Source organism: Macaca thibetana, chromosome 9, assembly GCF_024542745.1.
Source record: "Macaca thibetana thibetana isolate TM-01 chromosome 9, ASM2454274v1, whole genome shotgun sequence".
In the NCBI taxonomy this organism is placed as follows: Eukaryota; Metazoa; Chordata; class Mammalia; order Primates; family Cercopithecidae; genus Macaca; species Macaca thibetana.
This window is the reverse complement of record NC_065586.1, coordinates 54666069-54680452: the sequence shown is the minus strand read 5'-3', so window position 1 is coordinate 54680452 and position 14384 is coordinate 54666069. Positions and strand designations below refer to the sequence as shown.

At 44.2% G+C, this 14384-nt stretch overlaps 1 protein-coding gene across 1 annotated transcript in view; it reads left to right on the top strand.

Moving 5' to 3' along the window:
* PPIF (peptidylprolyl isomerase F) overlaps positions 1 to 14384 on the top strand; it is an 860147-nt gene that overhangs the window by 339856 nt on the left and 505907 nt on the right. The gene's annotated exons all lie outside the window — the stretch shown is intronic.

Sequence of the window (14384 nt, the reverse complement as noted above, 5' to 3'; positions counted from 1 at the left end):
CCTGCCTACTCTTCGCCAGGCACTGTGCTGGGAACAGGGGTACAAAGATGGAGGTTACAGGTCTCAGCTCTCAAAGTCCTCACATTCTAGGGGTCAGACAGACCACCCAGAAGGCACGCACTGAGGGTTTGGGAGAGGTTGACCAGGCTGACATGTGAACTCAGAGTCAGGGGGGCCCAACCTACACCAGGCCTGTCAGGGAATCTGCCAGAAGAGGGAACAGCAGGGCTGAGGCCTGAAAAATGAGCAGGAGATCACAAAGGGAAGGGATTGGGAGGCACTTCAGGCATCAGAAGCAGCATGTCCAAAGGCCTGGAGGTTAGAGGGCACATGGGGGCAGTAAGAAATAGTCAGGGAGTTCCACACGGCCAAAGCCAAGGGTCCGATGGAAGGTTACATTGAGATCAGGAGTCTGGACATTGGCCTGGAAACTGCAAGTGGGCAGTGTGCGCACCAGGTCACAGGAGGAGTCACAGCCAGAAGCACACCTCACACACCTGTGTGCTTCGCAGCTGCTTCCCATCTTGTCTCCAAGACAGCTACCATCGCCTCCCCCCCTCCTTATATCTGCATGCCATTCCCTAAAAGAGAAGTGGGATTCCTACACCCAGTGAATCTCAGTGGCCTGTGGCTTTTCTGTACAGTAGAATTAAGTGGCAGTGAAGCTATGCTGGATCTCGGCTGAACTTTTTTAAAAGAGCTTCCCCTCTTGGTACACTTGCTCTGAGGAATGCCAACCACCACATATGAAGTCTAACTACCCTGAGACAGCCATGCTGTGAGGAAGCCCAAGCTAGCAATGTAAAGAAGGCTCATGGAGAAAGTGATGACTGACAGAGCTCCAGCTGTCTTAGCCCGAGCACCAAACATGTAAGTGAAAGAGCGACTGCAGACATCCCAGCCCTGGCAAATCTCACAGCAGCCCCAGACACCCAGCTATAATTGATTTGCCACAGCCATCTCCAGCTGAAGCCCCAGACATCATGGAGAAGAGACAAGGTATTCCTGCTGTGCCCTAGCAAATTTCCTGGCCCAAAGGACCATGAGAATTTAAAAATGGTTGTGGTTTCATGCTCTAAATTTAGGACAGTTTGTTATGTAGCAGTAAATAACTGAAACACCAACCCAGTTATAACAGTGAGAATGTATTCTTCAGCTACAAGTAACAGAAAACTATTTGCAGCAGTAGAAACAAACAAATAGGGAGCATTTTTCTTGCACGTCAAGACCAGAGGAAGGTAGCTGCTCAAAGGTTGTGTGAAACCAAGGCCAGCATGTTTACAGCTCTCTCAGCCTTGCCCTCAAGGTGACAAGATAGCTGTTGCAGCTCCAGATATCATGTTCTAACTCCAAACAGGAAGGAGAGGAGGAAAGTTTTGCAACAGGCACATTAAGCCCACTTTATATTACGAGAGCCAAAGCTTTCCCAGAATCGTCACCAGTCAACTTAGGTCATCTTAGGTCTCTGTGACCTTAGGTTATATGGCCGGTCCCAGCTGCAAAGGAGACAGGCAGAGTGGGTAATGGGATTATCATAAGTGGCTTAGATCAGTTATAACCCATTTGCAATGCCACCCAAAAAAAATTGGAGTTCCCTTGAGCTAAAAAAACAGGGAGGAAATATTGGACAAGCAGCAGCTACATTTGTCTTATCCATGAACTCTTCTTTAACTACTTTATTGAGGTTTAATTGGCTCCAATAAACTGTATGTCATATTTTAAATGTACAATTTGATAAACTTTGATGTAAGTTTAAGCCATGAAATAATCACTGCCATCAAGATAACAAATACATTCATCGCCCCAAAGGTTCTTCATTCCCTGTTTTCATTCCTCCCTCTTGCTGCACCTTAACCCTGTCCCCAGGAAACCAATGATGTACTTTATATCACTGTAGATCAGTTCACATTTTATACATTTTCATATCAATAGAATCACACAGCATGTGCTTTTTTGTGTGCTTTCTTTTGCTTAGCATAATTTTTGGAGATTTGCCCATGTCTTTGTGTATGTCAATCATTCATTTCTTTTTATTGCTAAGTTGTATTTTATGGTATGGATATACCATGACTTGTTTATCCATTTCCCTACTAATGGACATTTGCACTCTTTGGCTATTACAAATAAAGCTGCTATGAACATTACGTACAAGTCTTTGTATAGCCGTGTTCCTTTCTTCTTGAGTAAATACCTACAAGTAGATTGGCTGGCTCATATGATAGATGTTATGTTAAATTTTTTTTTTAACTGTCAGACTGTTTTCCAAGGTGGTCGTTTCGTTGTACATCCCCACCAGCTGTGTGTAAGAGTTCCAGTTCCTCCACATCCTCACCGACACTTGATGTGGTCATTACTCCCCAACTTCTTAATTCCCTTAAGGACTCTGATCCAGGCAACCTTTGAAGAAATCATCTGCTGCCCAGTAGGGAAAATCACTAAGGAAAAGAAAAAGAAATAGATACATTTAAAAAAATTAACTTCCATGTGCAAGTCACCTTCAGATACATTATCTCATTTAACCCTAGCAACAACATGCAAGGATTATTCATTTTCCCCCACCTCAAAAATAAGGAAACAGGCTCAGAGAGACCAGTGTCACACTGCTATGCCATCTCTGGTCTGTACAACTCCAAGGTCCTTGCTCATTCTCCTTTTCTTTTGGTGTTTGTTTGTTTTTTGAGACAGAGTCTCACTCTGTTGCCCAGGCTGGAGTGCAGTGGCACAATCTCAGCTCACTGCAACCACTGCCTGCCAGGTTCAAGAGGTTCTCCTGCCTCAGCCTCACAAGTAGCGGAGACTACAGGCATGTACCACCACGCCCAGCTAATTTTTGTATTTTTAGTAGAGACGGGGTTTCACCATGTTGGCCACAATGGTCTCGATCTGCTGACCTTATGATCTGCCTGCCTCAGCCTCCCAAAGTGCTGGGATTACAGGCGTGAGCCACAGTGCCCGGTCTTCATTCTCCTTTTCTTTCTGTGGCTTGGGCTCACTCTCTTTATCTCTGGAGATGACTTCCTTCTGGAAGACAAAGGGAAATAGGTTTAGAATATAGAAGAGAATGGAGAACTGGGTTTGGGAGTAGGAGGCTCTTGCAAGATACACATCAAAATCACACCAAGGGAGGGGTCAGGGGCAACTTTTCAAAGCAGGTAAATCTTAAGCTAATTTTTCTAAAAGGAGGAAAAAAATGTGGAAAAGCAATTCCAAGAAGTAGAAACCACACAGAAAATCCCCAGAGACATGGAGCATCATAAGATGATCGGAGAACCTCAAGTGACTTGATGACTAGAGCAAAGGTGCTTGCGGGCAGGCCAGGAGGTGATGCTTGGAGAGCTTGGAGGTCAAGGAGAAAGCCAAGTGGTCGACCTTGTTCTTAAAAGCAAAAGGAAGTCATTGAAGGTTTCAGGTAGAGGAGTGAAATGGCAGGTCTGTGGTTCAGAACATTCCCAGGAAAGGATATTATAGAAGGGGCTCTCTTAGAGAAAGAAGACCATGGGGAGAAGGGAGGTTATTTCCAATTTTAAGGCAGGAATAAGAAGTCCAGAGCTAGAGTGCCCAAAAGGACACATCAAGATAGCAAGAATGGAGCTCTGGTCTGAGCTGCAGATAGAGTTTGGGGAGTCGTCAATATATGAGCTGTCACTCAAGACATGCATGTGTAGGTGAGGTTCACCAAGGACATGGTATAGAATCAGACATGTATTGAGGAAGCAGAAGAAGAGATGTGTTTTTTTAAAGGAAGTGGGAAGAAACAGAGAAATAGGAGGCATCATAGGAGAGCAGGTGTTATGGAAACAGAGCAGAGTGAATTTCAAGAAGGAAAGAATAGTCAATATTGGCAAATGTCACAGAAAGTCAGGAAAAGTGACTAGATGTGAGTCCCTATGACTTTGGCTGTGAGGAATATCATAGATGATCTCAACTAGAACAGTTTAATTGGAGTCATGAAGACAAAAGTAGATGCTGTCATTCGTGCATGTCATTCATGCTATGAAATTACTCTGGAAAACACTCAGGAAATACTCTACGGTATGGACATCGGGAAAGCACTCCCAGGAAGCCTTGGAAAATAAAGCTATCAGTCATTTGCCAGAGGGGGCAACTTGGACTTGGAGGCCTTCGAGATAGAAGAAGCTGGAGAATGATTATGAGCTGTTAGGAAAGATGAAGAAAGGCTTGAAAAGAACAGGACACAGAGAGGATAAAGCATGGAGCAAGTTTCTGAAGAAGGCGTGAAGTGGGAGGATCTGAGCAGTGGTGGTGGGATTAGCCTGCAGAAGAGAAGGAAGATAGATGGGAGGGAAGAAGCAGAGAATAGGTTTGGAAAACAGAAAAAACCACTAGCTAAACTAATCAAGAAAACAAGCATAAATATGCATAACCAGAAATGAGAATGGGGAAATTACCCCATATAGAGGAAATTTTAAAAAGTGTCATATATTACTGAGCTCAATGTTTTGAAAATAAATTTGGGCCGGGCGCGGTGGCTCAAGCCTGTAATCCCAGCACTTTGGGAGGCCGAGACGGGCGGATCACGAGGTCAGGAGATCGAGACCATCCTGGCTAACACGGTGAAACCCCGTCTCTACTAAAAAATACAAAAAACTAGCCGGGCGAGGTGGCGGGCGCCTGTAGTCCCAGCTACTCGGGAGGCTGAGGCAGGAGAATGGTCTAAACCCGGGAGGCGGAGCTTGCAGTGAGCTGAGATCCGGCCACTGCACCCCAGCCTGGGCGACAGAGCAAGACTCTGTCTCAAAAAAAAAATAAAATAAAATAAAATAAATTTGAACACATGGACAAAATGGGTGATTTTCAAAAAAGAACATAAATGATGAAAACTAACCTCAGAAAAGATAGGAAATCTAAATAGTCCAATTACCAGAGAAGAAATTGAGAGTGTCATCAAAAAGCCACTATCCATTAAAGCACCAGTTGTAGACAGCTTTACAGGTAAAAATCCATCAGAATTTCAAGAAGCAGATAACTCAATGCTATTTAAACTGCTCCTGAATATTGTAGAGAGGGAAAAGCGAACTTAAATCTAAGAATCCAGCAAAACAGTAAAAATAAAAGCCAAAATGGTGAGACAAAAGACTACAGTATGATCTTTAAGACAATATAAATGCAAAAATTTTGAATAAAATATTAGCAAACAGAACACATTTTAAAAGGGTAATATGCTAACACCATGTGGGGTTTATTTAAATAATGCAAGGATGGTTTTTTATGAAGGAATCAATATAACTCATAATATTAAAATATCAATAAGAAAACCATACAATTCTATATATATACTAAAAGATAAGTTGACAAAAATCCAACTTTGTTTCATGATTTAAGAACTATTAACAAAATAGGACCACATGGATAGAGATATCACGACTCAAGCTAAAACCCAGGATCATTTCTAATGACAAATCACTAGAATCATTCCTATCAGTCAGGGACAAGTAAAGGGTGCCCAGTGCTGCCCCTTGCATCATTGTGCAAGTCTTCACCCTGCTGTGTCTGTGTCATTTGCCATGTGATTTTGCAATTTCTCTTCCTAAAGACAGAGTATTCCTCCAACCCCCCTAATAATGAGTTTGGCCATGTGACTTTGGTAGAAAGTGGTATAAATGAGAGTGCCAATTTTGAGTCTAAGATTTGAGAAGCATCGTCTGTTCCCACTTAGCACTCTTACATTTCCATCCTCACCATGGAAAGCAGAGGCTAGAATTTGCAAGATGATCCAGGGGTGCTGAGGGATGCATGGAGTAGACCTGGACCAAACCTGCAGCTTGGAACCAAGCCCAGCCAGGGCCAACATGCATCAGTCAACCTTCAGTTGACCTGCAGACACTTAAATGAGGATAAATGATTGCTTTGACCTCTGAACTTTGATGATTATTATGCAGCATTATTGCGGCAGTAATACCCATTGCAACAAATATTATTAAATGTTGTTTTCCACCTACTAACCAATGCAAAATGAGAAAACAAATGAGAAGTTTCAATATTGCAATGAGGATGCAAAATTATCATTTATTAATCATCTGATTGTATACTTCTAAAACACAGGAGGAAACCCCAGTTTTTAAAAACTGTTAAACATTAAAAGAGTTTAGTAAGAATTAATTCATATAAAAATCACTAGCTTTCCTATATAAAACAATAACCAATCAGGAAATAAAAGATTCCATCAGTAAAAATTTTAAAAGATAAAATACCTAGAAATATATTGAACACAAAACATGCTTAATCTATAGGGAAACATTTTTTCAAACTCCCCTGAAGGACATAAAATAAAAACTTCAATAAATGGAAAGCTATTCCCTGCCCTTGGATTGAAAGAGTCATATGGTAAAGATTCCAGTTCTCTCTAAATTAATCTATATTAGTGTGATCCAAAAATACCAACAGGATTTTTAAACTAAACTTGTTGATCCTATATATAACAAGAGCTGAGAAATTTCTGGAAAAAAAAAAGGAAACCAACTGTACTGGATTGTAAAACAGCATCATCTTACCAGCAAGAAAGCCACGCCTGTGAATAGACAATTTATAATGGACATTTGTCACATTTGTAGCCACCTAGTGTCTTTTGAACACTTCCTATGTTTGGAGTAGGAACAGAGCAGAGCCGAGGTCAGAGCAGAGGCCAGACTCGTTTTGTCAGTCACCCTTGCAGCCAGCACACAGGTGTGTGACCTGTGCTCTGCCAGCCAGGCTTCCCCATGCAAACCTCAGATGCAAGAGAGGACAACAGGAGAAGCAGGACCTGCATATGATCTGAGTCTGATGAAGGAGGCAGCACAGACATCAGGCTCTTGGTAGGTCATGCCATGGTATAGTTCCTGATGGCCACTCCCCAGAGCCAGCAGGGCCAGCTTCATCCGTGTGCCAAGCAGTGGCAGCAGCAGTGGTGTTCTCCCCAGGGCAATCCCTGAGGGAGGCTAGTGCAAGCCTCTTGGCTGCACAGCCACCTTGTCTGATTCTCTGGACTCCTGGAGACCCCGTGAGCCACCCAACAATCTAAAAAATTCCTTTTCTGCTCCAACTGGCAGAGTAGGCTTCCTTGTTTGCAGCTTCAAACCTGACCGATACACCAACTAAATGAATAGACTGTAAGACCCAGAAATAGATCATATACATCTGGAGGAAATCTTAGTAAAGATTTATCAAGCACCTACTATGTGCAGAGCACTGTTCTGCATATTTGTAATTATCTCATTCACCTTTACAGCAACCCTAATCTATTACTCTCAGTTTACAAATCTGGAAGCCAAGGTACAGAAAGATTTCTGCAATTCACATATAATTAAGTTGACATTTTAGTTCATTAGGAGAAAGAAGCATCATTCAATAAATGCTTTGAGGCTAGCTAGCCATCTGGGAAAATATGTGGGTCTCTACCTCACTCCTTACATGAAAATCAACTCCACAGAGATCACATTGGAGATAAAAAAAATAAACAATAAAAGAACTGAAAGGAAATGCAAGAGAATGCTTTGAAATACTGGAGTAGAAAAGGCTTTTCTAAGACACAAAATTCAAAAGCCATTAGAATATTGCTAATGTTGATTGTATCCACATGAAACATTGCATCCTGGCAAGGGAGGGGAGAGGAGACAAATCAGTAGGAAATAATCAGCACCTGGATGACAAGAGACCAATGTGTGTAAAGATCTCAGCAATCTCCCAGCGACTTAGGAGGCTGATAGGGGAGGCCAGGAGACCAAGACCAGCCTGGACAACAAAGAGAGATCCCCACAAAAAAATTAAAAATTAGCTGGGTGTGGGCTGGGCATGGTGGATCATGCCTGTAATCCCAGCACTTTGGGAGGCTGAGGCAGGCAGATCACGAGGTCAAGAGATCAAGACCATCCTAGCCAACATGATGAAACCCCATATCTACCAAAAATACAAAAATTAGCTGGGCGTGATGGCGTGTGCCTGTAGTCCCAGATACTTGGGAGGCTGAGGCAGGAGAATCTCTTGAACCTGGGAGGCAGAGGTTGCAGTGAGCCGAGATCAAGCCATTGCACTCTAGCCTGGCAACAGAGTGAGACTCCATCTCAAAAAAAAAAAAAAAAAAAAAAAAAATTAGCTGGGTGTGGTGGAACACACCTGTAGTCCCAGCTACTCTGGAGGTTAAGGCAGGAGGATTGCTTGAGCTCAGGAGTTTGAGGCTGCAGTTAGCTATGATCATGCCACTGCACTCCAGCGTGAGCAACAGACAGAGACCCTTTCTCTTAAAAAAAAAAAAAAACAGAAAGAAAAAAAAAAAAGAAAAGAAAAGAAAAAATGTATGAATCAACAAAAAGGAAAAATAACAGTAATCCAATGTCAAGAAAGGAGAAAGACACTAACATTTCACAGGAAAAAATACATAGAAATGACTTACAGTCTCTCATTCTTTTAAATATGAGAAGTAAAATAGCAGTGTGATATAATGTTTCACCTCTGAATTTGATGAGGACTGGAAGTCTCGATGATGCATATTGTTAAAGGAGTCACAGGGAAATAGTCATGCTCACTGTCAGGGAACAGCCGCACATGAACACAATTTTCCCATACATATTTTAAAACTCGCATATCTTTGACTTTGAAATTCTACTTCTAGAAATGTATTCTGTGTATACACTTGTGCATGGACAAAACTACAAATGTGATTAAATGTCTGTGATATCATTATTTGTAACAGCAAAAGCCTGGAAACCCCTAAATGTTCTTCACTAGGAGACTGGTTAGACAGTTAAGGACATGCAATAATTAGAATGAGTCGAGTGGAGGAACCATCTCTGATATAAAATAGTTTTTTGTTTTTTTTTTTAAATCTACGTACAGAGCAACATCAGCCAGGCACTGCCCATTAGAGCTGTCTGTGATTATGACAGTGTTCTAGATCTTCACTGTCCAGTACAGTAGGCACCACCCACAGGTGGCTGTGGATGCTTGAAATGTGGTAGTATGATTGAAGAACTACATTCCTAATTTTAATTTTGGCCAAAATCAATTTAAATTTAAATAGCCACATGTGGGGCCGAGGACAGTGGCTCATGCCTGTAATCCCAGCACTTTGGGAGACCAAGGTGGGCGGATCACTTGAGGTCAGGCATTCAATACCAGCCTTGCCAACATGGTGAAACCCTGTCTCTACTAAAAATACAAAAATTAGCTGGGCCTGGTGGAGGGCGCCTGTAATCCCAGCTACTCCAAGGTGGAGGCAGGAGGTTGCAGTGAGCCAAGATCGCGCCACTGTACTCCAGCCTGGCTGACAGAGCAAGACTCCATCTCAAAAAAACAAATTAATAAACAGCCACATGGGGTTATGGTGTTTGATCACTCAGGCTAGAAAGTAATCCCATTTTTGCATTTGTGCAAATAACATTTCTGGAAAAAATATAGAAACTTGTAACAGCCATTCCCCTGCCAAGAGGACTGAAGTATCAGATGTCTCCAGGAAGAAGAAGAGTTATATGTTCACTTACACTTTTAATATTTGAATTGTTTACTGGGTGTGATGACATATTCAATATTAAACTAATGAATGAGAGTTCAAAAAAGAAATGGAGGAAGTTCTTGAGTAAGCTTTGGGTTTTCCCCGTGAAACAGGAGGCAGCGGCCTCTGAGGGTGAGAGGGAGGGCTCATGGCAGATCAGGCTCCTGCAGAGATGAGGTCCTTTGGGTCAGAGGCTGAGGGAAAAGGAGAGGAGCTGACCAACCCCAAATGAAGGAAGCCTGGGGTGCAGGGAGCACACTGTTTCAGGTGGAGGCCAGAATTTCGAGGGACGGAAGCCACACAGTTGAGTGTGATATTCACCAGCAGCCCGAGTATAGAGACTAAGTCAAACAATTGGATTATCCCCAAAAGTCATAAGCTAGAATTAAGGAAGAACGGATGGGCTTGATTTGGAGATATGAAAAAGGCAGAATCGACAGGATCTGGTGGCCAGTGTGATGTGGGGACTGAGTGAGAGATCATCTTAGGATGGCTCTCGATTTCTGCCTGTGTGACTGAGTTGATACTGGGGCCACTCAGGAAATAAGATTTATAAGAAGAGAAGGTTCAAGGCGAGAAGATCATAAGTTCAGTGTTGGCCATGTGGATTCAGCTGCAAATTTCTAGAAGCCTCCAGATATTTAGGTCTGGAGCTCAGCATGAAGGACTGGACTAGAGAGAGCCGTTTGGGAGACAGCCAGAGATGGATGATAATTGAAGCCAAGAGAGCTGTGAGACATCGCCCAATGACTGGTGTGACCAGGAACCTGTGAGAGTCAACACTAAGGCAAAGGGTGGGGAGAGAGGCCAGCAAGGGACCCTGAGAGTGAGCATGGAGGAAAGGCAGGAGGCAGAGCCAGGGGAGGACGTGTCCAGAAACGAAACGACCTCTCAGGTTGTGTGCCGCAGAAAGGTTGGGGAAGAGGGGCACCGAGAGACCCATTGCACTTGGCAATTAGGAGATGACTTGGTGACCCCCGTGAGAGCAGTTTCGGGGAAGTACAAGAGGGAGCACATAGTTCTGGTAGGTTGAAGAGGGAATGGGAGGGAGGAGTAGAGACTGTGAGGGCAGGCTCTTGTTATGTTGGACACTTGGCTATCACTGGAAGGAGAGAAAGGAAAAATATCTGGAAGGGAGGTTGAGTGGAGGGATATTTTTCCCATCTGTTTTGTTGCTTTCAGATGACAGACTAGGGCAGGATTACAGATAGTGGTGAAGGGTCTCTAGAAAAATTAGTAACAGTTAGTGAAGAGAGGTCCCTAAGGAGGCAGGGAAAGGTGGGCTCCGTGATGTGGGGGGAGGCTGAGGTCTCCTCTGAGCAGGAGAGGAAGGGGGCTGACACACAGCCAACAGGGCAGGGAGGGAGGCGAGAAGTGGATGAAGTGTTTTTGCTTGATGGTCTCAGCTTTCTCAGTGACGTAGGACATGAGACCACAGGGGTGAGGGGTGGGAAAAGGGCGGTCTTTATTACAGTAGGGTGGGGTAGAGTCAAGTAGGGACAGCTGGTTTTGCCGAGGGCCCAGCTGACACTGGGTCCATGAGCAGATTGGGGTCCAGGTGTTCAGGCAAGATTCTGGCCATTGCTATCAGTTCACAGCAGCCTAGGGACAGCTGGGTTCATCTTGGTAGGAGGAGTTCCCCAAGGGGGAGTGGAGCAGGGAGAGGAGTGGGGCTAATGGCGTGTGTTCAAGGCAGAGAGACACCTCAAGTCCACTCTCTACTGTGCAATTTTGAGCCAGTTACTCTATGCCTCTGGATGCCATCTGCAAAATGGAATTGCCCACTTCATAGGTAAAGCACTTAGCCTAAAGCCTGGCACTCCGAATGTTCTCTTTAAAGGTTCACTATAGCACAATCAATAGTATGGGGTAAAGGCTGGGTGCAGTGGCTTATGCCTGTTATCCCAGCACTTTGGGAGCCTGAGGCAGGAGGATCTTTTGAGCCCAGGAGTTCAAGACTAGCCTGGGCAACATGGCAAGACCCTATCTCAAAAAAAAAAAAAAAAAAAATTAGTGAGGGGTAAAGATGTGGAGGGGGATAGGTGGGGGAGGTAACATTTCATGGGGTCTTGCTGAATCAGGCAGGAGAAAGCAATAGGCAGAAATCAGCAAACTCTGCCTGAGGCCCAATCAGTGCCTGCTTTCATAAATAAAGTTTTATCAGACACACTTATGCCCATTGTTCATGTGATATCTATGGCTGCCTTTGTGTCAAAAGGGCAGAGTTGAGTAGTTGCAACAAAGAATGTGTGACTTGCAAAGTCTAAAGTAGTTACTGTCTGGCCCTTTAAGAAAAGGGTTGTGACCCTAGGCTAGGAGATAGGAGGGCTAGATGGAGAAAAATGAGCACACAAATAACAAGCACAACCAGAAGTTCAGGGTGAAAAGATCTGGAAAGATGGAAAGTTGAAGTGGGAGACCGTAAGAAGAGATTAAAAGTGGGAGTGGAGCCATGCAGAGAGCTGGCCATTGCTGGTGAGAAGGAGGGATGGCTATGGCAAGAGTGGGATGAAGTCTATTGGAAATAAGGAGATCTCTGATTTCCAAGGCTATCATGAGGAACTGATGGAATCAGTAACTGGAATTACCCATGTTGATGTGGGTAAGATCAAGAACAGAGATGTTCAGTCACAGACCACGATGTCCAGGAAGTCACCAGAAAATACCTCCTCCAAAGCCATTTGTCCGTTCTTTGCTGTCAAAACCTGTTTTGTTCAGTGACAGTGTGACCTATCCCTAGGATTGAATCATGATTTGTCTAGGCCAAGTGAGTCATCTTGTTTGGTTTTGGCTGATATTTACTTTCCCATCCTGCCTTGCAGCTAGAAAAGGTCACATCATGCATTCTGGTCAATGAGACATCTCAGAAAGCCAGCTGGGGCTTCTGGGACAGCTTTTGCTGTTCTGCTGAGAGAGAGGATAGTTCCAGGTGCCACCCCTTCCACTTCCTGCCTTGAGCACAGAACTGATGCTTGGGGCCATGGCAGCCACTTTGTGACTATGAAGCAACAACTCTACGGGCTTGCATGGCAGCATGCTGATGATGCTGAGACCGAGGGAAAGAGTCGGATCCTCGATACCATTATTTTACCCCTGCCTACCCCCAGGTGAAATGAGGAAATGATTTTATTGCTAAGAACAATTTGTTCTTTTACTTAAAAGCACTTTTACCTGAAAGAGGAAAGAGACAGCGTGAAGAGATAGCAGTTGAGGGCAGGAGATGTCAGCCAGTGGGGTTGGGGAGCAGGCAGCGGGTTACTGTGAGCAGAGGGTGTATGCGTAAGATGGAACTGGGAAGGAGGGTGGTTAAGAACAGAAAAGAGGAGGCTTTGGGTGTTGGGTTGAGGAGTTTAGATACCTTTTGCAGGAAATTGGAAATTATCACTAAAATTTGTTTTAAACTGTAAAAATCATAACCTAGATATAATTGATACTTGTGAAACATATCTTTTTTGAATGTCGATATTTACTTTTCTGCATTTTCTTTAAAAGAAAAAATGGCAATGGATTTTCATTATTGTAATAGTTTTTATCTTTTTCTAATTATAAAAGTGAGATATATGGAGACAATTTAGAAAGCACAGATAAGTAAATATGAGAAACATTCTAGGTGTTTAATCGGAGGGCTGATATTTTGGAGAATGAAGTAGATAGAAGTAGAATGGGTTGACAAGAAACCGGGACAGGGAACAAGAAGACCCACTCTAAGTTGCCTTCCTGGGCCTCAGTTTTCCCATCTGTAAAGTGAGCAGGTGGGACTACAACTAGCAAGGTAGCTGTCCAACCTGCCCGCGCAGGAAGGCCCAAGGTAAGCCACTATCTATGGTGTTAATGTACAGTCCTCTCTGCAGATGCCCAGGGTTGGTGACAGCCGGGCTCACACAGGGTGGCTGTAGGATCCCTCATTTTACAGGATGAGTACTGGGTGTGTAGGGGAGGAAGTGATGACCGTGGACATTGCGCTGTCATGTCTGAGAGTCAGAACCTATCTCCAGTGCTCGTTTCTACTATTCCTAGCTGGGTCCTCTCTCCCCGCTCTTGACCCTGCTCCCTTTCATTGCTCAGCAACGTAACCCCCAAGCCCGTGAAAGGCAGTGGACCAGAAATGATAGCCAGGCCACAGGGCCAGGCACCATGGGAAACAGGACCAGGGTAGAGAATGAAAAGGTCCCTCAGCAGAGAGGGGTCTCCAAACACTGGCCCTAGTGGTGGTGAGTTTATTGCCACCTCATTTGGCTGCGTGTGTCTGATGACTGAAATGGCTGGCTTTCCCCACCAGGGCACCGCCAGGGACCAAAGAATACAAGAACTAGCTTAGAGTTTATGTGTCTAGTGTTAAAAATCAATAGCTTCCCTCTTCGGGAGGCACCCTCAGGGGCAAAATAGAACGAATTGCTTATTAGCTTCTGCCTGCACACTGGCAGATGATGAAGCAGCCAAGAAACTGGTCATACATCGTAATAAAGCACCCCTTCACCTGCTGTCCAGTCCAACCGTGGACCAGCCAGCGCATACCCCTATCCCAGCCGCATTAACCCACACAGTGCTGGCGTCACTCACTCCTAATCACTGAGAGCAGGTCTGCAATGGTGGCTGCCTGGGGCTTTCCCAGAAGGGGAGAATTCAGAAATGCAAGCATGAGACTCCTGCCATCCTCTGAGGGTGGATAGTTGATTAAGGGCTCAGTCCGGCTGACGGGGGTGGGGGGGCCTTGATTACTGTAAACAAGTTACTGGAGATTGTCTAACATCATCTCCCTGTCCTGAGCACCCACTCCACACCACTCTGCTGCCCCATAAGACAATCCATTCTTATTCATGGAACCAAAGCTCAGTCTACACTGATAGGAATTTGTATTTATTATCATAAAGCCACTAAGCAGCTGTGTGACCTTCTG